General features: G+C 33.8%; 1 protein-coding gene across 1 annotated transcript in view; it reads right to left on the bottom strand.

The window, feature by feature from the left end:
• Positions 1–26837, bottom strand: part of LOC145258166 (WD repeat-containing protein 37-like) — a gene marked incomplete in the record, with an annotated part of 749116 nt that overhangs the window by 265659 nt on the left and 456620 nt on the right.

The following is a 26837-nucleotide window of genomic DNA, read 5'->3' as shown; positions in this document are numbered from 1 at the left end:
CACCTCCTGAAAAGCAGGTAAATAAAATAATTGAAGTTTAAATTAGATCAGTATTTAACCAAAGAGAATACAGTCAAATCTCACTACTATGCCACTTTCGCTATCATACCACTTTTGCTTGATCTGACAAAATTGAAAACAAAATAAATTTACAATACCACTCTATAATCTAGCTACTATGTGTGTTGTGTTTTCGAATTCAATCTTTTTCATTTTTTTTTTTTTTTTTTTATTCATCTGTTAGATTTAATCCACAAGTGCTTTTATTTGAAAAAAATACGGCCATTTTAAAAATCCTCGTTACTATGTCAATTTTGCTCGATCCCGATGGGTGGTATAGTAGCAAGATTTAACTGTAGTCGATATACTAAGATTGACATCCTCAATACAGAGACGAATTGCTATGAATACAAGGATTACTATGTAAACGTTGGTCAAAATTTGTCCATCTCACTTAAAGATTGCTTGTTGTAACGCCTAAGAATGTGTTGGCCTCTTAGAAGGCCAAGATGAAAATTCTAGAAACGTAATCGAGGACAATTCGATCAGAGATAGAAAAAAAAAAAAAAAAAAAAAGAGGAGGGGGGGGAGATGTCATCTGAATCGGATGAGATGGCTAAAAGTCACCAAAATAGTAACACAATTACCCCTTATCTTCGTGAAAGCCAATCGTATTTAAAAAGATTTCCTTAGCTTGTACACAAAAAGGTTTTTTTTTTCTTCTTCTGTTTGCTTTTATTATTATGAGAAATTCAGAAATGATCTGAATAATCGCAATACAATCTTGCGAAAAAAAACAATGATGGGTCAGTATACACCATTACAGCCACCAGCATTAACCCTACCTGGGTCGAACAGGCTTCCTCCTAAAAAGAAAGAGTCTAGGGAATATCAAATTCACAAGCAGTCCCCAGTTGTATGTATATCTCGGGCAGGGAAGATGATGACGTCATATTTTTGCAGAGACGTGTCAACGTCAATCTACATACAGCCCCTGGTATTCCCAAATGGTCACCCATCTGATACTGACCTGGCTCAATGTTGCTTCAGTGATTTAACAAGAACCAGTGTGCCAATATGATTTTGTTATATATACACTATCACCTTCCCCATTTCCTTCATTTTCGATTTGAAATTTATACAGGGCTTTACGTTGTGAGTGAAACAGTTGCATCTGCAAGTGATTTTTCAAAATGGCGACTAGAAATGATAAAATACTTTCCTTTTGCCGATTGTGTATGTTTTTTTTTCACTGACAATCTTCCAAAGCTTACTGCTGAGTGAAAGAGGTCTTTTGAAGGTTTAGCTCTACAACTATATAAATGCAACTTGGTCTGTGTGTGAGAGTTTGTGTTACAATAACAGAAGCCTGTTCTTGTAAGTGAGTAAATGTGAAATAGGATAGTCAAGGATTCGAACTTGCGAAGCTAGATTTGGAATTGAAAATTCCAATCATAAGTTAAAATAAATACAGAATGTTATTGAAAATAAGGAATGTGGAATCGCAATTGTTTAGCTCGCACAAAATAGATATCTGTTTATTGGAAAAGGAATGTAATGATGAAATTTGTTTCTGTGAAAATTAAAATAAGGAATTTAATCATCAATTGAAAATGTAAACATATTTTGTAAAGAGGTTATTCGAAAAATAAGTTACTGAACTTGGGGTCATGTCAAGTTTTGCAACGTGACGCATGTCAAGGCAATGTGCTCAATGAGCACATGTTTAATCATGCGATGACGTGACGAGTTCTCAATATAGGTAGAGTTTTAGATGCAGTCTGAAAAAAAGAGGGGAGTGAAGAGCCGAGAAAGAGAGGTCAGAAACAGTTGCTGACACCAAACCTTGGAAGCGAAGGTTAGAGAAGAAAAGCCATGTAAAGAAATTTTGAATTCCTCAAGCGAAATCAGGACCGGTCATGAAATAAAGGACGTCAACATGTGTTTTTGTATCTGCGTCTCCGTGTTGTTATTCAACAGAAAAGGTATTGCCCATTTATGTTATAAAAATCTTGATAAAATCATCATCTAAAAAATATGTGTTAGAAAGTATATGTGTCAAAGTATAAATGTTATAGAAACACTCCCGTTCACAGAACTGTCAAAAGTATAAATATCAAACCCTCGGTCTATCTATCTATATATGAAATCTCCTCTCATTGTGTAGTAACATATACACTGTCTATTATATATATACAGAACTGTCTGTCTCTCGTTATATATACCTGTCTATATCTCACCAATGTCTCGTTATATATAAGACCTGTCTATCACTCTAAGACACTTATAAACAAGAACACTAAATAAGAACCATGCAATATATACATATATTTGGTACCTTCTAAAAATAATACCTCTATGTAACATTTGTTCCTTATAGACTCTGAAATGGCTGAACAGATTTTCTTTAAAATTTACAGAACTTTAGTGTATAAGTCTGGGAGTGATCTATTTTTGTCTCAGAATATTACAGATAATCGAAACTGTTGTCTTTAGACCAGGCTCTTTTTAACGAAGGGACACATGCTTAATGCACACCGGTTCCCCGAGCCTCTTTCTCGTTTTGTAATAAAACGAGAAAAGTCAAATTATTTAAAAAATAAAAGTTTAATAGAACAATATATTCTATTTTTTTTTTTAACAAAGGGCATTAAAAAAAAAAAAAAAGACACCTGAAGAAATTCAACTTTTTAAACCTTCAAGTCTAAGCATAAAATTCAGTGCATATTTTGGATTACACTTATAAAAAAAAAAAATACAGAAAAATCTATGAACGAAGACATCATATTCTAAAAATCATGTAGGTTTGGCTCATAACTTTTCGACTTGGCTAGTAAACGAAAATATTTAGTTGTCAAAGGTTAACTAAACAAATTTGTCCATAAAAAACTGCTATACTTTTTTTTCTTTTTTTTTTTAAAACTCTTGTTCACCTCAAACAAGGTATATTGAAACCTGAATGCAAGGGGTTACTATTTGTGGCCATGTCTACTGGGACACTATGCAGGGAGTTCCTATTTACAATGCCTCCCCACGAGACAGAGTTAGACACCAGGGTTGTTTTTTAATGTGAGGAAAAAAGAACAAAAATTAAAACTTGCCTCAGTCGTGAAGGATTTCTCCTCCACTGAGAGAGAACAAGAAATTGAAGTGCGGCATCTGAAGAACAGATAATACACTTTGATCTTGGCCTGAAGGTCAAGAATTACAGTCACTGAAGCAGGTAAGAGGGAGAAAATTTTTAAGTCCAGCAGTTTGAGGGAAGAAACTATTAGAATAGAAGGCTTTCCATGATCTAGAAACCTCTACAGTGAAGGGGTGGGATTCTTGTATGATGGTGATAAGGTAAGGTGACTATTTCCACCATTCGATCCAGGTTCTCTCTCATCACATCCACTGCAGAGGAACAATTTGCTATAGCAACTATTCCAGCATAAAATGGTAGTTATTCACACTGGGGTAGAAAGTATTGCCGTCAGTGTTGCCAACTGATTTTGAAACTACACTCACAATTCTTGTTTGACTCGCACTATCCTAATGTTGATCTAATTTTCATTACAATCCAATAAATAATATATTTAGATAAGGACTACATCTTTATTAAATTTAATGTCATAGTTATTTAGCAATGGTTCCTTCTCTACATAAATATCCACGACTAACCCAACAGCAGCAAAATTCAACTCCTTCACCGCAGAGGCGCAGAAGTCCTCAGATGCCAGAAAGCCTTCTACTCTAATAGTTCCTCCGTTTGTACTGATAGATCTTGGAATTCTCTCCCTCTTTGCTACTTTCCCGACTTTACTAATATTTAACAAATGAAACTTAAATGTAATGTGAACAAACATCTTACTGCTTAATTCCCTACTTAGCATGTCCCTGTAGGCATGATCCTTGATTGGCAATGCCCCTTGCTTAGGAATATGAAGAATTTGAAAAAAAAAAAAAAAAAGGTTGGACAAGAATAACGTGTATGTTAGCGACCATTTTTTTTTTTTTTTAATATGTTATTACTGCTGAAAATGACTATACTTATTTCTTTTGTTATTTTAAGCTAGAAAAAAACATAGGAGACGCTTCTGTTAAACCAGTCCTTCTCGATAATTCAGGGATAGGTGGCGCTGGTTCTTATTAAATAACAAAAACAATTGCATCTCTTTTTCTGGCCTCTTAAAAAACTTTTCATGAAATAAGATATTTATCAAATAATTGGATGAAGAAAAAGAACGCAGGAAATTGACGTGTGGTAAAGATTAGCGTGAATAACAAATAGACTGGTTGGACCTTCCGGCTGATTTTTAATGGACATTTATGGGCACTAAAAAGAGAAATAAAGGGTCTGAGAAGATTTTGTTCCAAAACGAATCAAAATTCATATGCTGAAATGGTATTTCTAAGTTTTGACGACACAAAACGGAAAAGAAAGAAAGCAAAGCGAAAGAGATGAAAACGAATGCGTAATAGAAAGTAAAAAATTAAAGGTAATAAAAGTATAAAATAAATAAAGAGAAAAACGAGAAAAGTAGAAAAAAAGGAGTGACAGACAAACAACGAGGAAAAAGAAATAGGAAATAAGAAGAAGAGAGGGAAAAGAAGAAGCAGACAAGGTAGGAAGGAGGAAGACGACTGGTTAAAGAAAGACAACTGGGGAAGGAAGAGAAAGAAGAACAGTGGGGAGGAAGAAGAGGACAGGAAAGAGGGGGAAAGAAGAGGAAAGAAGAGGAGGAAGAAGAGGAAGACAGGGAAAAGGAGGAAGAAGAGGAGGAAAAAAAAGAGGAGGACAGGGAAGTGGAGGAAGAAGAGGACAAGGAGGGTGAGGAAGGCAAGGACAAGGAGGGTGAGGAAGGCAAGGAGGAGAGGTGATGAAAGAAGAGGAGGAAGAGGATGAGGAGGAAGAAGACACGAATGAGGAGGGGGAAGGGAGAGGAAGAAGGAGAGTAGGACAGGAGGAGAAGGATGATGGGACAGGAAGAAAAGAAGAGGAGAGAAAGAAAAGGCAAGGGGAAAGAAGAAAAGGAGAGGGAAAACCAATTAAAGAATGGAGGAAACTAAAAAAGAAAAGAATGAGCTAAGAAAAGAGGCGGGGGAGGGGTAAAATAAGAGAGGAGGAGCCAAGAAAAGGTGTTTGAGAAGAATGAAATAAGAGGGGGGGGGATATTTACGAAAAACTAAAGAGAAAGTAAAAGAGAAAATATGTAAACACGAAAAACGAGAGCAAAATAGAGTGACAAAAAACAAAACACAAATGAACGAATAATATCGAGAATATAGAAAAAAAAAAAAAAGTTAAAACCAAAATATGAAAGGAAAAAAAAAAAAAAAAGATCCACATCTGGTTAATAATAAGTCTGGAGACAAAATGTTCGGCAAATCCAATCCTGTTATTGTCAAGACGCAAACTCTTGTTCACAGGTGAGATACTTCAAAATGGCTCCGAGCTAAAAAAGCTAGACATTTTGATAAATGCTAAGACCAATAATCGGACACCGAAATAGCAAAATGGCGAGAAAAGATGCTAAAATTGTTTCACTCAAATTCCAAGCAGAAGTGATGTGTCATTATTCATATACTGAAATATGCTTGTTGGTCTTATCAAACGCAAAATAATAAAAATAATAATAATCTAATATATAAAAAGCTATCTGTCTGTGTGTCTCCATATTTTCAAACTATCTCTTCCGAAACTAAAACTTGCAGAGCAGCGCTAAGAGCCTCATATGATTGGATTTTTTTTTTTATGGACTGTTCTTTTATAGGTCTTTAGCCGGTTAAAATAGTTTTTAAGAGGTCAAAAAGGAGTCAAATTTTAAAAAATCGTTATACATTTAATATTAACAAGTAGCCGGGTTGCAGCCAGATGGCTGCATATTGTGAAAGAAAAGCGAGTACAGTGTATTTACACAATTTTTATTTGCATGAAAGAAACAACAAAAGTGGAAACAATAGCAGCAAGGAAGTGTTCAACACGAAAGTATTTGAAGTTATAGGATTTCTTTATACACCACGTTCCTCGTCTTTTTACAGTCACTTTTTTTCAGAGCGAAGATCAGATCGTCTGGGTTTCTTACCCGCGATGCCGCTACATACAGTTGACCATGGGTGAAAGTCGGTTCTTTCAGCCATACATCTACCTTGCTCAGCGTCTGACCTTGACTTTTATTGATTGTCATAGCGAAGGCAGGTCTCACTGGGAATTGGCGACGATTCCACGCGACAAATTGTTCATCTTGAGGATTCATTTGTATTCTTGGTATGAGTACCCCCCCCCGCAGAAAGTTCTGTCAGACACAGATAGACAGTTATATAAATATATGGATACAGAGATTAAAAACGCACTAAAAATGTGACTTTTTTGCATACATTTTTAATTTTTTTTGCATTTCCATACACCAAACATGGATATAAGTATCACTAAAACATCTGCTGGCCCATAAGCTTCATTTCAGTACCTAACTTGCCTGAGTGGGTTGCCTGTAGGCTGAGATAAACCGCGTCACACACAGTAGGAAACTTTATATATAGATACATTCATCTTAGTTTACTTTTAATCAGTTCATATGCGTATTACGTTGGTACAGTGGTAACGTCACCAGCTTTGAATGCTACAGTTTTGTTTTCGGTTTCGATTCTAGCTGATGCCACCCAAATGCTTTTTCTTTTTTTACTTTGGAAATCACAACTATAATATATACGAAATATGGATAAATTAAAATATAATATTTAAGCATATTTTACGACTGGGTAAAGCCGGGCACTCCCCTCCCACATAATAATAATAATAATAATAATATATATATATTTAAATAGTAGGAATAAATAATAATAATAATATTATATATATATATATATATATATATATTTAAATAGTAGGAATAAATTCTAGATCTGTCAGTATTATAGAATCAAATTTATCTTTGCATTCATCATCAGATGCTGGTTAACATTTGTTTTATATGAAAGCATTTAGAAATTCTATATTACGGTTCTGAATTTTTTTTTTGGTTCAAGGTTCAATCCTCAGTGTGGGTAACAATACAAATGTGAATTACTTAGGATTTCTACCCAGTCATGGCTGACCGAGAGGACGTTAACTCCATGGATTAAATAAAAGGTTCCGTTGAAATTCTATGCAGATCCCCGAGTTCGACAAGACTTACCTGTAGAAGGTTAGGGGTTACATTGAACAAAACACTGTCAAAATCAAGAAGACCAGTAGTCTGAAGAATCCAAGTAATGTGTTAGGGATACATCCCTATTACTAGGAATATTGAACTATTCCATGACGTCACTTCCGTCCATGACATCACTTTCGGGGAAGTGGAAGTAGCTTACGAGAGTCGGTGACAGACACGCAAAGCGAGTGGTCGTTCACAACTAGTCCTGCTTGAGCAAAGATATTGTTCAATGCTCAGTTCCCACTTTCATGTATTTTTGTTAATACATATTTAATTGTTACTGTGTCTTTCTCGTCATTTATTCAACCACTAACATCTCAACAAACTGGCGACGAAGATTTCGAAACTCACGAGGGAAAATCGAATTTTAAAATACCCTGGTGTTTCCACAACACTGCCGACAAAGAATACGAATTACACGTTTACACAAGATAACTGGAAGCGACTATAAAAAAATTTAAAAAATTGTTGCGCGAGGACTTTTTTTTTGGTGGTGGGGGGGGTCGATAAATATGAAAATGTTGGATGAATTCATAAGTGAAAACGAAGCACTTACCTGCGACTCTCAGGAAGAGTGGCAGCAGAAACCTTCTGTGTGGGTGATGACTCTTTTTATATTGGTAGTTGTTACGTTTAACTTATTTGATTGGCTAACTGGATTGGTGATGTTCAGTTTGGGATTGGAGTTGAAGGAAGTTGAATCGTTACCCTTATTACCAGACCGACAAGGTTCTACAATTTTTACCTAGTCACAGGTCGCAACAAACCATTGTTGCAAAACCCTTGTTAACCTCTACCTTTCAGTGGAGAAAGTTTCCACACCTCCTTGTCTCTTTACGAAAAAAAAAACAAAAAAACTGTAAGCCAAACGCTTTATTTCTTAGAAAGTCGGAAAAAAAAAAAAATTCTTATCTTTGAAAAAAAAAAAAAAAAAAAAAAAAAAAAACATGAATTCATTATAGACTGTTATATTTTAACTTGCTCGTTGTGAAAGAAAGATTTAACCTGAATTCGATATTTGAATGTTTACGTATGCAAATGAGCTTTTTAGTTTGAAAAGAAAAAACTGTCCTTTGTTTTTTAAAAAAGAAAATAAAAAAAAAGCATTGACTTAATTCGGCACATGTCCAAAAGTGAATTGATTAAATAATTCTCAAATAGAATTAACTCAGATATTCAAATTGCGAATATTTTCTTATGTCTAACGTTCGTTGGAAAGCATTTTATTTTATGAATTGGGAAAACTGAATTATTCAATTTTTTTTTTTTTTTTTTTTTTTTTTTTGTCTGCAGTTGTGAATATTTTTCGGGTTTGTTTTACTGTACACAGATTCGAGAAAGTTGTAACAAAACAAATATAGAACAAATAAATGTTATCAAAGGCAAGATAAGTTACTTTTCTACCCAACTGGATATGTTTTTAGTGTTTATATTTAATGTAACATGTTTATTCAGATCGAAAAACATACAGTGTTTATCGATGTATTGAAAATTTTACATGGCAGCCGACTCTCTCTTTGAGGCGGTAAGTTTGGGAAAATGACTTATAAATAAAAAACCAGACAAAATACTGTTAGAAACTCGCTCAACATATGTTACCATGACATAGGCTGACATATATTCGGCGGGTTTTTAACAGTATTTTGACTGGTTTTTTATTTATAATTCCTTTTCCCAAACTTACCGTCTCCGCGAGAAAGTCGGCCGCCATTTTGAGTTTTCCAATACATCGGTAAACACTGTATGTTTTTCGAGCTGAATAAACATGTTACATTAAATATAAACACTAAAAACATATCCAGTTGGGTAGAAAAGTAACTTATCTTGCCTTTGATAACATTTATTTGTTCTATATTTGTTTTGTGACAACTTTTTCGAATCTATGTGTACAGTAAAACAACCCCTATTTTTCTTTGCTTTTCCTGACTGTGATTGGAAGGGAACATTTTTATTTTATTGAAACGTTGGTATCACTTTTTTTTTTTTTTTTTTTTTGCTAATTCTTGTCCCCCTCCCGTTTATACACACACAAAGACTTTCTTTACCTTCGACATTTTTCTTTGTCCAGTTTCAGAAGAAAAACTTTTTGCCGTCCGGCAGGAAAGGGTAACAATTATGGAAGACTTTAAGGCCATAATTACGCAATTACTAAAAGTTCAGATAGATCACCAACAAAAGTTGGGGGAAAGTTTGAAAGACCAAATTCAACAGCAAATACAGTGACAAGATATGTTGGAGAAATCGTTACTTCAAAAGAGGAACGAGGAATTATTTTTTAAAACTGTTGAAGACAGAACACAGTTATGATAACGCCACATTTTCCAAAAAAACACTATGGAATTCCATCGATACATTTAACTACCTACCCGAGCAGGATATGACGCTTGATGCTTTTTATAGGAAATACGAGGATTTATTTACTGTTGACTGCCAAGAGTGGAGCAATGCCAAAAAAAAAAAAGTCCGCCTACTTCTACAGAACATAGTAAGTTTGTTTACTATATTCTATTCAGGAAGACGAGCGAGCTGGAATTCGAAGCGGTCAAGCACTTATCTGAACTCTTCAGCTCGAACAAGATGCTTTTTTATAAGAGATGGAAGTGTTTTAAACCTGGCAAAACGCGACAATGAAGACTATCTCACCTTCTGCAGGATGACCATCAGTAACAAACTACACAGAAAGTTCCAAGCCTCGCAGACCTGAAGAAAGTTCACCTTAAATCAAGACTAGAGTGTGTCAAAAAGTATATCAATAAACCTCTTTTTTCGATAATGTGATATGGTTGGATGAGACCACAATTAAGCTATTTGGCAATAACGATGCAAGCCATGTCTGGCAATGTAGACGGTTCTGCATATATGAAGAATGCTATTTCTACCGTAAAGCATGGAAAAGGAAACATAAAAGGAGAATAACTTGCAAAAGTCTGGAGAAAATGAGATTGTGTGGTAATTGGCGGTTCCAACAAGACAATGATCCAAAATATACAGCGAAGGCAACTCAGAAATGGTTCGATAATAAAGGAACTCGTGTTTTGTAATGGCCCAGCTAATGACCAGACTTGAATCCCATCGAAAATTTGCGGCTAATTTTGAAGAGAAAGATTAGAACAAGACTCCCTTCAAACATCCACCAATTAAGAATGTGAAAAAATTCCGTCAAGCATTTGTCAGGATCTTGTGAAAAACTATGGCAATCGTTAGACAGCATTAATTAGTGCTAAAGAAGGCCCAGTTAAATATTAAACATTTTTGCATCTGTCCAAATACTTGTTTCACTACCTATTTCAGGAAATGTTTAAAACTGTTTATTTTCTTTAAAAAAAAATTAGGTTCTCTCATTTTTATGCATTTTAGTAATGTGAAAGTTTTAATTTATTTTGTTTTATATCATTTGTACCAAATTGCTGAAAAAAACATTTTGTTTTGTCCAAAACTTGTTTCATTTCCCTGTAATAATACTAACACACTAACACACACATCAATCAAAAGGAAGATCTTCAATGTGATGATCTACCGTAGTGAAACATGGGCCCTGACATCTCACCAAAGGGAAATGTGCAGTGGTACAAAGGAAGATGGGGAGGATAAAGTTGGCCATCACTCTGCAAGCCAGAACGACAAACATCTGGATCCACCAACAAAGTGTTACTGCCATCAAGACATCCAAACAGATGAGCAGAACACATAGCCAGACAACAGATGAGCAGAACACATAGCCAGACAACGGAATGGATATCTCAAACATGAGGCTAAAAGGAAGGCCAAGAATGAGATGGAGGGACGACCTGATCCAACACATGGGTCCCATATGGCAGCAGATAGCTTGGGACAGAGATAGATGGCTAAAGTCCAGGGAAGGGGTTCCTCACCGAGTGAAAAAAACCTTTATGGATCGATTGATTTTTTTTTTTTAACTCACATTCACCCTTAACAAGGCATATCGCCACTTGGATGTAAGGGGCTACTATTTGGGACGATACCTAGGAAAAATTAACAAGATGTTGGTTTACATTACATTTAAACTTCTGCACATCAGGGAAGCAGGTAGGAAATTCCAAAGTCTAGCTATTTGAGGGAAAAAAAACTATTAGAATAGAAAGCTTTCTGGCATTTGTGGACCTCAACAATGAAGGGGTGAGATTTTATTGCTAAGCGGATTTGTCAGGAATAGGTACATAGAGGGGGCACAAGTGCAACGAGTTCATCAGAGCACATTCCATTATTTGTAAAACAGGCACATAACAAAACTGTCTTTCTCCGTAATATACAACTGAATCCTTGATTATGTTTGCACTATGCTAATTTCAAATTTTCATTTTGAAATATCTAGAAAGAAAATGCATTTTATTAGTCATAAAGAAAATTGTATTATTGCATTAACACTCTGATTTTTTTTTTTTTTTAATGCTACGGAAGATAAATTCTGCACGTTCGTTTTCTCGAGGGCATCTATTTGATTTTTTTAGACTCGTGTGTGGCTTTACGATTTCACCACTCAGAATGTTAGTAGTAAAATACACTTGATTAACTGATTTAAACAGCTAGTATGACCTGGAAATGGGGTATCGTTTTACGTTAAATTTATATACAGTATTGATCCCCTCTCTAAATTTTAAAATATTGTTTTTTCTTTTTGCCAAGTTTTTCAGAATGTTTAAACGTAATCACCAAAAATAAGTTAAATTTAATTTATCTTTTTTTTTTTTCTATAATAGAGATGAGCCTGGTGATGTAGCAGAGGGGCATCTATAAAATCTGAAAATTAAATTAAAAAAAATAAATAAACAAAAATTAGGAATTTTTTTAAACTGCTCATACACCGGATGACAAATTTAGTACTCTATCTGCTCCCTTTACTTCCTTTTTTGTGTACTCCTTTTTATATCTAACCCCACTCCCTCTTTCTGCTCCCACTTTCTTTCATCCTCTTCTTTTTTCTTTTTCTCTCAGTCTAAAACTTGGCTTTACAAAAACTTTCCAATCGAGTCAAAATATCAGAAACGATGAACCCTTTAAACATGTTTCGTTGTGAATATTTTATGTTTGCTTCTTTATATTTTACTAGCCGGGGTACCCAGCGTTGCCCGGGTGTTTGGAGGTGTGTGTTGAGCCCCCCACCCCACCCGCTCCCCCCAAAAAAAGTTAGTAGGGAGGAAGACTCGAACCCGAAGGCAGAAAAGAAAGTGAAAGAAAACGTGACATTTTACAGCTACGCTAGGAGGTCATAGGAAGTGAAAAGTGTTAAAATTTAGCAATGTTAATCAAAAAGTCGACTAGCAGAAATGTTGGCTGGAGGCCAGTTCAGCTTTCTGCTGTTTCATTTATTTGTTTGTTTTCCTATGATGTTGGAGAAAACCAACTCCCCACAAAAAGGGAGTGTCCAAATGAACAGCAATTGTCTGAAATAAGGCCCCCCCCCATTGATCAAAGCCGATTGCTTTCTGGACGTCCCAGCATGAAAGGCTGGGAAGATGCTTCTGCTTTAGTTTTGCTTTCATACGAAAAACACCAACAAACACGCAAGAGGATAGAATAGCATAAATTTTATAAAAGTCGATGTTAATAAATCTAGATACGACGTCCATTCGCAAATCATAGATATTATGATCTAGGGAGTATATAAAAAGTTGTAAAAAAATAGTACCCCCCCCCAAAAAAAAGCCTTTCCTGGAGATACAAAAACACATGCACACCACTTTTGCACACACACATTATATATATATATATATATATATATTAAATACTAGCCTGGGTGCCCGATGTTGCCTGGGTGTTTAGAGGTGTGTGCTGAGCAAAAAAAAAAAAAAAGTAGGCAAACAGGCACGAACCCATACTGCGAAGGAGGAAGAAAATGTGAAAAAAAAAAAAAAAAATTTTTGCCGTTGCATTCACCACCTAACTGGAAGTGGCAAAGGTTTAAATTAAGGCTAGTCAATTGAAAAGAGGGGATGACTTTTGAAAATATTGGCGAAAAAAGCGACCCTCCCTGTTGTAAATGAAGGAATTAATGTTTTTAGCCAATTTTTCGATATTTGTCGTTCGAAGGGTCAAGCTTCAAAACGATACCAATCTCGTGAAAATCCGTCGTCTCTGTCAAAAGTTTTAGGCAGACATACATACATACATTCAAACAGATAGGGGAGATTTATATTATAGATGAACATTAATGATGCCAATGGATGCTGATGCATGTTCAGTGAGGATGCGTAGATGCATGTTGCAAACAGCAGTCCTGCAATGGGAGGAATTTGGTTTTTCCCTCCTTGGAAAAAGTACTCACTTCTTAAAAGTAGAGGCACACATGCTGAGAAGAAAAGTCAATTAAGATTATGTCCACTTCATCTAACAGACGGTCCTGGATACGACCTTAAACTATATCCAGTGGTGAGGCCCCAACTTGCGGGCTTTGAGGAGTGTGGAGCCACCCTTTAATTACCATTGCTCCCAGCTCCACTCTGACCCGGAGTAGTAGTACCTGTTAGGGTCCCAACTATGGGTTAAATAGAAACCGACTTGAAAACAACAAATATATTCTATTAAAAAAAATCTTCAAAATATTTGGATTCGGCATTAAAAAGGGTTGATATGCCGTAAAACAAAAACAACCAACCATCATCTAACAGACACATTGGACAATTTGTTTTCTGTCCATAGATGAACAACTGGTGAATCTAAAAAGTGTGGGTCAACTGATATCTACATACATTCCAAGAAAGACAACTAGGGACGAGATTTTGGTTTCTGTATCTCATCTTAAGTTGATGGACTGTGTTTGATTGATGCTTTTTTAATTCTGTCAGGCTTAGACTACAGTCTAGATTTTAAGCTGATGGTTGTTTGTTTGTATTAAATTGGAAATTAGGAGAGGGAAGGAATATCAGAAAAAGAAAGACAGACTAAAAGGTGAGAGAAACGGGCAAAAAGAAAAGAGAAAGACAGGGAGGAAGACGGGGAAAAGGAACAGAGAAAAACGTGAAAGATAGAGAGGAAAATGGGGGAAAGACAGAAAAGCAGAGGGAAGGAACAGAGAAAAACGAGGAAAAGGAACAGAGAAAAATAGGGGAAAGGAAGAGATAAAAAAGAATATAAGTATGGTGTTTAATATCAGTTGTTTTTCACTCTCGTGTTTTTTTTTTTTTTTTTTTTTTTTTTTTCTGAACTCATTAAATAACCGCCTGCAGTGAGAGAGAGAGAGAGAGACACGGAAAAAAATTATGGGAAAAAAATAAAAAACTCAAATCTTTAATTTTCTAAAAAAAGATGACACAAAAATAGATTTTATTTCCACTTCCATTTTTTTTTTTTTTTTTTTATCAAACTTTGCTTACAGGACTTTTATGAAAACGACCAATCCAACAATGCAAACAACATCAACGCAAAATTATCAGCAAATTATTGCGTATAAATAATCCCTATCCATCTATTATATATATTTACATAGGCATCACCACTTATCAAGGCCAAGAGACCACTCGAGGATGAGGGTTAAAGAGTGTACAGTAGAAATTGAACAATATAGTAACCGTTAGTAATGGAGATTCGGTAAATTTGTTAACTTATATGGAACGGCTAATCAAAAACTTGTTTACGTTAGACTTGAAGACAACCATATAAAAGGAACTTTGTCAGTGTATATATATCTGTGAGAGAGAGAGAGCTCCTGTAGACTCAGAAACTATTGGACCGATCTTTTTTTAATAAATTTCACATGAAGGTACTTGATGTGCCTGGGAGTATTCTTGTGTAGATTTTTTTATTGGAATGTCTTTGATAAGTATCGATAATCGAAATAATCTGATGAGAGAATGAACAGATGATTTTGACCAAAATGGGTTTGTATTACTATACACAGATTCGAAAAGTTGTCAAAAAAAAAAAAAAAAAAAAAAAAAAAAAAAAGAGAGAGAAAGAAAACAAAAAAAAAACACAAATATATAACAAATAAATATTATCAAAGGCAAGATAAGTTACTTTTCTACCTAACTGGATAATTTTTTAAGTGTTTTTATTTAATGTAACGTGTTTATTCAACTCGAAAAATGTAAAGTGTTTAACGATGTATTTGAAAAATGCAAATGGCGTCATGCTCGCTGTTGAACATGGTAAGTTTGAGAAAAAAAGTTAAAACAAAAAAATATATATTCAAAATACTGTTAGAAACTCACTCACAAGTGACTCATGACACAAGTGGACATAGATTCGGTGGGTTTCTAACAGTATTTTGTATAATTTGTTTGTTTGAACTCATTTTCCCAAACTTACCATGTCAGCAGCGAGCATGCTGCCAGTTTTCTTTTTCACATATATCGAAAAACACTGTATGATTTTTGAACCGATTACACGTTTTAAAGTGAGTAAAACCACTAAAAACTTTTGCAGATAGGTAGAAGAGTAACTTACCTTGCCTTTGATAACATTTATTTGCTATATATTTGTTTTTGTTTTTTTAAACAATAATTGAGATGAGGATTAATAATTTGTTTGGTTTTACATTATATCAACCTTTTTCAGGTTATTTAATGCTGAATCATACAGTAATTTGGGAAAAGTGTTTGATGCTTCCGGTTCTTTATATCTTAGAATATTTATTCATCGAGTTTGGTTTGATCGTTTTCTTTTATGGTATATTAATCCTTTTTGGGTTATTCAATGTTGAATCTAGTATGATGTATCTGAATTTTTGAGATGAGGATTGGTTGTTTATATTATTTGGATTCGTCAGACTACTGTTCTCATCTTGAGTGTGATTTTCACACCGTTTCAGTCGATGTAACCTCCGACCTTCTTCAGATGTATCTTGTTGAATTCGGAAATGCTTCTGTCAGAACTCAGGAATTTTGATGGAATTTTGAACAGAACTCTTACTTTACAGGGTTAGCATGTTCTCATTCCATCAGCCATGATTAGATAGAGGTCCTAAGTAATTCGCAATTGTATTTTTCGGTCGCCCACACTGAGTATTGAACCTTCAACCTTCAGGAAAATATCACTTTTACAATTGATTTTTTCTAAGTACTCTAACCACTGCGCCACGGGTAATTTGGGAAAAAGGTTTTGTGCTTCAAGTTCTTTGTATCTTCAAATATTTATTCATGGGATTTGGTTCGATTGTTTTATAGAAAAAAATGTTTTTTTTTTTTTACATTGCAGAAGATGAATGAGTTTTGCAAAGGGAAAAGAAAAATAATAACATCAATAATAAAAAAAAAAAAAAAGTTAGGGTGTAATGTATAAATATTATAAAACGTCACAAATTTTTACATTATAGTATTCTTATAACTTACTTTTATTATCTTGGATGTTATTCTCAGAATGGTTCGACTTATGTAACCTCCTACCTTCTTCATGTGAATCTTGTCGAATTCAGCAAATCTAAAGAATTTTTTTTTTTTTTTTTTACAAAGGAGTCACTTATCAAGGCCCAGAGGCCACTCGAGGATAAGGATTAATGAGTGCACAGTAGTCAATGGGAAAATGTCGTAGTGGAAATTTGGTAAAATGGATTATTTAAGGTTGATGGCTAATCAAGAACTTGTTCACGTTGGACTTGAAGACGACCATATTGTAGCCAGTTGGAAAGCAGGAAAATCGAACAGAGTTCCACAGGCGTGCAGCTCTAAGAAAGAAGCTTTGTTCATGGAATCTATGCTTAGGTTTAGGCACAGATAAAAAGTGGGGGAAATTATTGATAATGGTTTCAACTAGACGAGTGCTTTTCATGAAAGTCAAGCCAGGAGGGACCATAGATTGGAGCTCAGATGAGCACTTGCCATGAAAATGATGATAAAGCACAGGCTCGCAACGTCTCTTTTGTGGGAAAGAGGTTGCAGGAAAGAGAAAAGGGCATCCCCCACTAGGCTACGAAGTGTATTTTGAACTGTCAAGGCAGGATAAGCTGCTAGAAGCAGCTTATCCTGCCCAGATGATGATTTTCAATGGAGTCTTTTATTTATTACGCAGGGGTAGCTTTTCTGCAAGTCATAACCAAGTTGATGATTTAAATTATGCATTATCGTATTCTTAGTATTGCCCATATTGAAGATTGAACCTTCAACTTTCAGAAGACAATCACTTAGGATTGATTATTATTAGTACTTTTATCCATTGCATCACGGGTTTTTGCAAAATTTAAGGCAGATTCCCAAGTTCAACATGACACATCTGAAGTCGGAGGTTACATTGGTAAAAATGTTATGAGAAAACATCCAAGATGAGAAGAGTAATACAGAAGAGTTCAGATAAATAAAAAGTATATATACATAATTACATTTTGTCATTCCTGAGAAGAAAGAAAATATACTCCAAAAATATATAACATAAACGTTATATATTTTTAGAATATATTTCTTTTTTTCCTCAGGAATGACAAAATGTAATTATATATATATATACTTTTTATTTATTTAACATAATATGTCGCTACACATTCATGAGCATGTTTACCTTTTTTCTTTCTCTCCACTTTCTTTCTTTCTATTCCCATCTTTATCTTCCTTTCTTTTATCCTCAATGCTTTTTCCTGTTTCTTTTTCAACACAATCCCCACCCCTTCCTTTATTTTCTTTTAAAATTGATAAGTGTTTTTTTCTTCTGATGTGTTAAGGGCGAAATAAACTTATTGACTGATATAATAATTAAATGAATGATTTCTGTCAAGAATCGTGCATGTAAACTTACTTAAAGAAATAAATGGTAAGATGGTCAACATCTTGAAAATTGGAATATAGACTTTTGTCATTTATTTTTTATATGCTTTGTAATTACATCGAGCTAAATAAATTAAAACATTGGTATAATTAAAAGGTGAAATATAATTAAGGAAACATTTCCACATTATATATATATATATATATATATATATATATATATAGTCACCCACATACAGTACTGTTTTGCTGTATCATAGCTCATCAGTGCAGCTAGACAGGCAACTACCTAAACGACAGTCAAGGCTTCTTACCATTACGCTATTTGGCTGCTGCTATGCAAGTAGTGAATTAACGATGTTTTGACATCGTCCAAATGCCTAAGCTCGACACAATAAGCGTCACTTAACACGCTAATGGCAGTTTGTATATCACTTCCCAATATGTTCAACCCAAGATAGAGAGCATTATAGAGGTATTAAACATGATTATATATATATAACTCACGTTTAATACCTTTTGTTTAATACGTTTAATACCTTTTGTTCAAATTTCACAAAAAATGGAGTCATCTGAATTTACATAAACAGTTCTTTCACCTTGTCACTGAATCTTTATTGCATAATAGACATTTTCTGACTTCACCATACTCAATGCAACAACATATCTTCCACTGGATCTTTTATCACATGGTAGATATTTTTTTTATAGCATACCTTCCATTGGATCTATCTTTGAATAAAACTATATTAAACTAAAAGTAATCCACCTTAAGACACTTTACACCTAGCAGCTGTGTTCGAAAATTCATAATGATCAGTTAATTAGTTTAGGAGTGAATCCTATGGATAGAAATATATAAACATATATACAGTTAACTTTATATTAACAGATATATATTCGATTTTGAAAAGTGTGTGTCCCCCCTCCACACACACACCTTTGAAATGAATGAGAAAAACGCCTTGCTTTCTACCATGCGCATTAAAAGGTAATGGAATCGATAGCAAAAATAAACAATCACACAGATATGAATTTATATATATATATATATGTGTGTTTTAACGTGTATATATATATATATATATATATATATATATATATATATATATTATATATATATAAATTATGTTTTTAACGACAATCGTAAAGAGCTTAACAGTATTCTTTGTTTAAGTAGAATGAAATGCAATAATAATTTTATAGATTTTAATTCAAGAAACGAAGAGGGAATAAATGTACGCATGCATATGCTGTATTCATTTACGTGAGTGAGGGTGTAAGAATTGAGTAGAAGGATAAACGAGAGGGGGGGAGGTACATTCAAATCATACAAAACAAGAGAAACAAAAAAAATTCCATAATGCATACTTTTTTTTGCTTTTATATGAAAACATTTCTATTTTATCATTTTTCCGTTAAAAAAACAAACAAACAAAAATCTCAATTCCATCTGAAAATAAACAATTAAATATTTGTGCACATCTATATATATACACACACATACACTTAACAAAAAGAAGTCGATTTTACCCTCTCACTTTCGACAGTAAATGGAAATAAAGCAATTCCTATGCAAATCTTTCACATTCACCATTTCCAGTTAATATTGCTGCATGTTTTCATGCAAGAATATGCACATTTCATCACCGTTTAATAAATATTATAATTTATCCTCTTGGTTTTGCTCTCAAATGTGTAATTCCACATAGGTAATAGCAAATAAGTTACAAATAAATTATTTGCCTTCTTAAAGGCAGTCATTTTACACATAGTACGTTTGACTTGAACTTGATTTGAATTAACAAACGCTCGCCTTGTATTCTTAGTTTAACAGAATGATGAAATAGTTAGCAATCAACAGTGCGAAATACACATCAACATTAGACGCATTCGTTCTTTAGACTAAGAGTTCATATTTTCGAACACGGAAAAAAAAAAAAACATTCGCAGAGTCAGTTTTGAATACATTTAACCAAACAAAATGCTCTTCTGACAAATCGTATTATAACTTTAGAAACTTTTTATTTACATTTTTTTTTTTCAATATAAAACCATAATTTCAAGAAATCATTTAGATTTCTCATTGAAAACGCAAATACACAATGATACACGTAATATACACTTACACCCTGTTCAATTTTCTCCATACGGTTTCTGCCATTCGTAGCTATAAAGGTTCTGACCAGCAGATAGATTAGCTTTATTACGTCTAACGTTAACACAAGATTTTGTATTACTCCTTGGCATTTGTACATTAACGGATCCTACATCAATTACTACTCTTATTATTATTATTATTATTAGTAGTAGTAGTAGTATTAGTAGTAGTAGTAGTAGTAGTATAAGTATTTTTACTACTACTAATACTATCATTTATTAATAATACTAAAACTATAACAGTTAAGTACATTTAAAAAGGTACTTACACGGAAAACTTTATCTTTCTACAATTCCGTTTATTTTACAGGTACTTGCTTTCACCTGTCACTTTTATAAAAACCTAACATAAGCATTGCCTTTATTCTGAAGCACACACACACTGGGGTTCGACGATGGTATCTCCCCTCTCCCAAAATAAAACCAACAAATTTTCTTTTTCTTTTTTATGTAAACATAGGATTAAACTTAAGTCATACCAAGATGTAGCACAGTTCGTGTATACCTGGCTAGAGGTAGTTGCTAGTCTAGCCGCACTGATGAGCTGTGATACAGCGAAACAGTACTGCATGTGAATTACTATAAATACTCCCTATCTTGGGTTGAGTATATTTGGAAGTTATAAACAAACTGCCATTAGCGTATTAAGCGATGCTCTTTGTGTAAACAAATGGAGCTTAGGCATTTGTGCAATGTTGAAATATTGTTAATTCACATACCCATCTTAGCAGCAGCTGAATAGCGTAACAGTTAGGAGCGCCAATTATTGACTAGGCGGTCAAGTTTCACACCTGACTTGAGATAGTTGCTAGTCTAGCTGCACTAATGAGCTGTGATACAGCAAAGCAGTACTGTATATAGATAACTATATATATATATATATATATATATATATATATATATACACATACACACATGAATGAATGACAAAACAGCTATATACCAAATTACAAGATTTTATTCATCTTACCATTCATTTCTCTCAACGTGTCAATTCTGAATAATGGTCTTCACTTCTGGCAGGAACTGGCTAATGTAATCGCCATATTTATCATAAGTACGAGTACTTTCCAATCCTTTTGGATTCATCATCAGGGATAAAATAATTAATCAATGAAAAAAAAACAAAAAAACTTTATAAATTGTTCAAAACCAGTTATATTAATCTATACCTGACAATGAATCTACAAGGATTGGAAAGTACTCGGACTCATGATAAATATGGCAATTACAGTTCCTGCCTGAAGTGAAAACAGTTATTTGGAAGTCGGAAATTACCAAAAATAGAATTAATAAACAAAAACAAAAAAAAAGCGTCTATTTTATTTAATAGAATATGCCTAAGAGAAAAAATGCTGCCTAAATATACATAATAACTCTTAACTCTTGCAAATGCACTAACATACGCTTCGCTCTTTGATCCAATAATATTACCAAGATATCAAAACTTTAACATCTCTGGAATCAAAACTTAGGAAATTATTAAAGCATACTAAAACGAATTGATCAAAAAGCGTTGTGATCTTCGTGCTAAAAGCGGATCAACAGTCAGCTCAACTGCAGAAACTGATTTTCATTTTGATCTGTTAACTTCGCTTGCCAAGCATTTTCTTTTTTTTTTTATGACTAACAATCGCCTAGCAACAATAGTAATCTCTGAGTACAACTAAATATACAGCACAATCACGTTGACACACCGGTTCTTGCCAGATAACCAAGTTAAGCAACGATGAGCCTGGCCAGTACCGGATGGGTGAACATTTGGGAAGGCTAGGCGCTGGTATGTACCACGCCAAGTTGTAGAAATTTTCAAGTTGATATCTGGGAGCACGTTTAACTCACTAGGGGAGATGCATCCTCGCATCAAGACGGAAAGCAACGGAGAAACTATCGTCTGTACTTGTATTCTTAATATTACCATGACTCTACAATATGGAGAGCTGTGGCTGCAGACATTGTTAAAACAGCAGGGCCGCTGATGATGACAAATATTTTGTTATCATTTCTGGACGATACTTTCCTTCAAAGATCACATGACATATCTGCATGTGCAAAAGAGAAAAAAAAAGGTTTGGTTGGTTTTGTTTTATAGCATATCAAGAATATCAATACTTATGGAGTTATTTTAATGCCAAATCCAGTAATTTTGGTAAAAGTTTTTATGCCTCAAATTGTTATCTATTAAAATATTTTTTTCATTGTGTTTAGTTTGGTTGTTTTGTAGAAGAAATTAATGCTATAAGGATAATGTTATTTTGATCAAGATAATCTGAATGAGTGTATACATGCCTTCAAAACTGATGGGGGGGTAGCCTTCACCAGTCAATAATCAATAATACAACAGTCTTTTGACATACTCGATGTAGACTATAGAGATAATATTAAAACACAACTTTGTAAAACGGTTTATAATAAATCAATATTAATCTTATTCATTTGTAATTTTATCGTTCTATTTACTTATATAAGTGACCTTGTCTTTCTGTATGAGTAAGTCTCTACCAAACCACTTTTGAAATTTTTGGTCTACCGATTTGAATCTTGACATATAGGGGACAAATTGAAAAAATTGGAACTTGGCAGGCTTAAGTCAATTAAACATGTTATTTTTACACTGACACAAACACACATTTATAGATTGAACAATGTTTTTTTTTTTTTAAAGTTTTTATATGCATACGCACTTAGATCAGACGGTTATGAATAATAATGGAGGGTTATTTGCTTTGGTTTCGATTCTAGATGATGGTACCCAAGTCATATTTTTTTTTTACCTTGAAATAACTACTTTATATAGAGTAGAATATAATCAATAGAGTATTAGCCCTATAATAAGAAATACGAAATCTGCATGAATTAAAATATCATATATAAGCATATTGTACAACTGGTCCATGCTGCTAGTGCGTATATATATATATATATATATATATATATATATATATATATATATATATATATATATATATATATATATAAACGTTATTTTATAAAAGGAATTAGATTTGGAATCCAAAGAGCAGAGTTTATTTTAATGTATAGGTAAATGTATTAATACTTTTAAAAAATGCCCATTGTACTGTAAATATATAATAAGCTCAATAGGTATAGGTATCCTAGAGCTATATTAATATTGAGTAAAACGATTCATAATTGTTAATTAAAATCAGTTTCATAAGGAAAATCGTTTGATTTTGTTTGTTTTTTTCTTATGAAACTGATTTTAATTAACAATTATGAATTGTTTTACTCAATATATATATATATATATATATATATATATATATATAAAAGCGAAAATGTATGTATGTATGTGTTCGCTTTTTCTGTATGTCTACAAAAGGCTTCTTTCAGAGAAGCGGTCGGTCGGTTCACAACTTTTTAAAACTTTTTCTACCACATATAAATCGTAATATCTCAGAGTTAACAACGAAGCTCACCTGTCTATTTAATTTGCTCGATTTCGGGAAGATAAATATTCCATATTTGTCGCTCGCCGCATGTGGGTTAGTCTTTTTCCTATAACATCTTGGGGGGAAAAAAAGCGTTCAGCAGTAAATGAAATCCCGCAGTCAAACTGACCTCATTAACTCATTAAAACGAGCACCTGCTAAATCCAAGTAATTAAATAAATTCAAACGTATTTCCGTAAGCATGTCGCGGTGGGGCAATGGTTAACGTCGTACTTTTTTTTTTTTCACAACTTTGCCTCAACGGTTCGGGTTCGATCCTCGTACTTACTTTTTTTTTTTAAACCCCCCCCATCCACACACCGCCAAACACCCGGGCAACGCCGAGTACCCCTCGCTAGTATATATATAAAGTGAACTCGTTTGTCTAAGGAACAGTCTTTAACAAACTACTCTGTTTGGTATACAGACTTAAACCTTGATATATACGGGTTTTGGACCTTTGAAACAAATTTGATTTGGTATTTAGTTGGTAAAAATAGCTAAGTGGCCAAAATTTTTTTTTGGTAGGCATAAGTCAACTTAAAGTGCTCGCCTAGGCATATTCAGAGGTTAAACAACGTTTTTTTTTTTTTGTTGTTGTTTTTAAGTTTTAATGTGTATGGACGGCTCAGATGGTAACAAGTAAGGCTGGAGAATTATAGGTTTCGGTTTCTATTCTAGCTGATGGCACCCAAGTCATATTTTTTAAAAACTTTTGTAATATATATTGGGTACAATGTAATAAGCAATAAAGTATTGCCTCTATAGTAATAAATACGAAATCTGCAGGAATTAAAACATCATATATAAGCATATTTTATGACTGGGCCATGCCGGGGGAGGGGGTGCTACTATATATTGGGTACAATATAATAATCAATAGAGAATTGGCTCTATAATAATAAATATGAAATTTGCATAAAGTAAAATATGATATTTAAACCTTCATGACCCGAATTATGATGTAGACGATTAAAAAAAAATCCTTCTTGTTGATTTTAGATGGTAGTATACTGAATGTAAGCAATGGACAGTTGCAATCTGGAGGTATCTGGCATCTACCCAGATACTGAACTAATACGTACAAGGCGTGTTTGAATCAATTCCCACTTTTATTTATGCCGTTATATTCATTTATTTACAACTGAACGAATTAGTTCTATCAGGTCATAAAAGGTTAAAGATATTTTATGATTGGGCAATCCCAGCTGGCCTATATGCAACAGTTTGGCCAATATTAACACCAATTCAAGTGATTTAATAAAGGAAGGATAAATTACCAAAATCTTTATAAAATATCTTCAGCAATATTCAAGGAAGGTCATTCAAATTTGAACTATTAGTTTGTAATGGATTTATATTAATATGTAGTGTAAGCTATACATTTAAAAAGAATACTCAAGAACTAAAAAAAAAAAAAAAAAAAAAAAATTAAAAAATACATGATGTATGATAAGTAATTCTTCTGCTTTTATCTACATATTAATACGATAGTGTGCATGTTATTTTTCTGTGTCACCCTTACATCCGGGTCGTTTAATTGTTATGTACTTCCATTTCTTCATAAGTTTTGGTTTCGCTTTCGATTATAGCTGTAGCACTTAAGTCATCTATTTTTTTTATAAATAATTTTATCAAGAATTCTTCATAAGTTTTGGTTTCGATTATGGCTGAAAGAACTCAAGCTATACATATATACACACATATATAAGTTTTTTTGTTTCGATTCAAGCTAATGCACCCAAGTCATATAGATATTTTTTTATTTTTGACATTGCAACTTTATAATATATAAAAATCAATAGAACATTAACTCTATAATAATATATACGAAATTTGCAAGAATTTAAATATCATATTTAAGCCTACTTTACGACCGGGCTACGCCGGACGTCCCTCCTAGCGTAGATAAATACTTTTGCAGTTTTAACAAAAGAGCTACAATAATATCAGAGCGTCTCCATTGGCGCTGAACGTCCACAGAATGCCAACATCAATATATTATAAAGGAGTCCCCTGTGGAATTTCCACAGGTCCTGCTAGTGCAAATAAATACATATTGCTCTTTATTATAAAGTGAAGGATTATATATTTATTGGTTGAATTCACATTTAAAAATGTAATGTTTTCTTCATCGACCATTGTTTTATTAGCAAACATAAAAGGATCGTCTGAAACACATGTGCTTACAGTAATTCAACTATTCGAATCACACTTCAATCGTATAAGATAATTTCTTTTTAATCGTAAAATAACGACAATTCGATGAGCAAAGTTTCTTCCCTAGAAGTGTTCGTCTGTAGTGCACAATACATTAGCGCTGCTTCTCAGCTAACTATAACGTATGTCAAATGAGAGTGGATGCCATCCAAGTTTTCAAATATCTGAATGGGGAATAAAACTTGGACTGCCTCAAGATGCTTCCTTCGAAACAAGATTGTAGGACTCGTGGGCATTCCTTGTGTTTGAATAAGCAGCGACATCAGATGAGGGCAGCTGGGTCTGTTCGAGCACACTTTTCCCAATGAACGTGTGGAACCAGCTGCCGGAAGAAGTAGTGGAATCACTCGCTTGGCTTTGACTACAAATCTAGAGATTAAGAGACTGTAATCTTGGATGTATAGGCCTGTGTTTCTTCTCACCGTATATTGTACTGTATAACATGGTTGTTTTCAAATCAAAAATAAATTCTTGTTTAGACGTTCTCTTAAATAATCAGCAAAGTTCCACTATTACTGATAATTATGGTGTTGTCTCACAATTACCAGACGCTCATTAACTTTTATCCTTGAAAAGCTCTTGAGCCTGAATAAGCAGTGACTCTCTAACAAAAAAGGAAAACGGCTACATCTGGCTATTTCTTCACCAACTTTTGTGTAAGGAGCTGGATATATATGTTAATTTTATTTTTATTTCGGACTATTAGTCTCATCTTTATTAGTTGTTGTTTGTTTGTTTTTATTGGTTCACAACGTTTCGGCCAACTTCCTCTGGCCTTCGTCAGGTGGCATTTTATCCGTTTGTCATGCTTTACTTTGAAAATTCCAATTAAGGAATAATATATACCAATCGGTACGGACCCGACTATGGAAGATCAGATAATAAATAAATGTGGATTTATAAGATCAAAGAATCCAACCTTGATCGCCCTTCGGGGCCCGTGGCGCAGTTGATAGAGACGTTGAATCTCTACGGTTCCAGATGAACATTGTCTGAAGATAGCGGTTTCAATCCCACCCAAAGCGTGCCAGAGGTAATTGGTCAAAAATGTGGTGAGACGACGACAACTACGGATGGCAGTGATGGCTGAGAATGCAGTTAGGAGATTCGAAGTTCCTATTCGTCGCGGTTACCACCTGACGAAGGCCAGAGGAAGTTGGCCGAAACGTTGTGAACCAATA

This window comes from Euprymna scolopes, chromosome 33 (genome assembly GCF_053919585.1).
Source record: "Euprymna scolopes isolate OS-2025 chromosome 33, ASM5391958v1, whole genome shotgun sequence".
Taxonomy (NCBI): domain Eukaryota; kingdom Metazoa; phylum Mollusca; class Cephalopoda; order Sepiida; family Sepiolidae; genus Euprymna; species Euprymna scolopes.
Note: the sequence above shows the minus strand (reverse complement) of the source record. Positions and strands in the feature narration are given on the sequence as shown.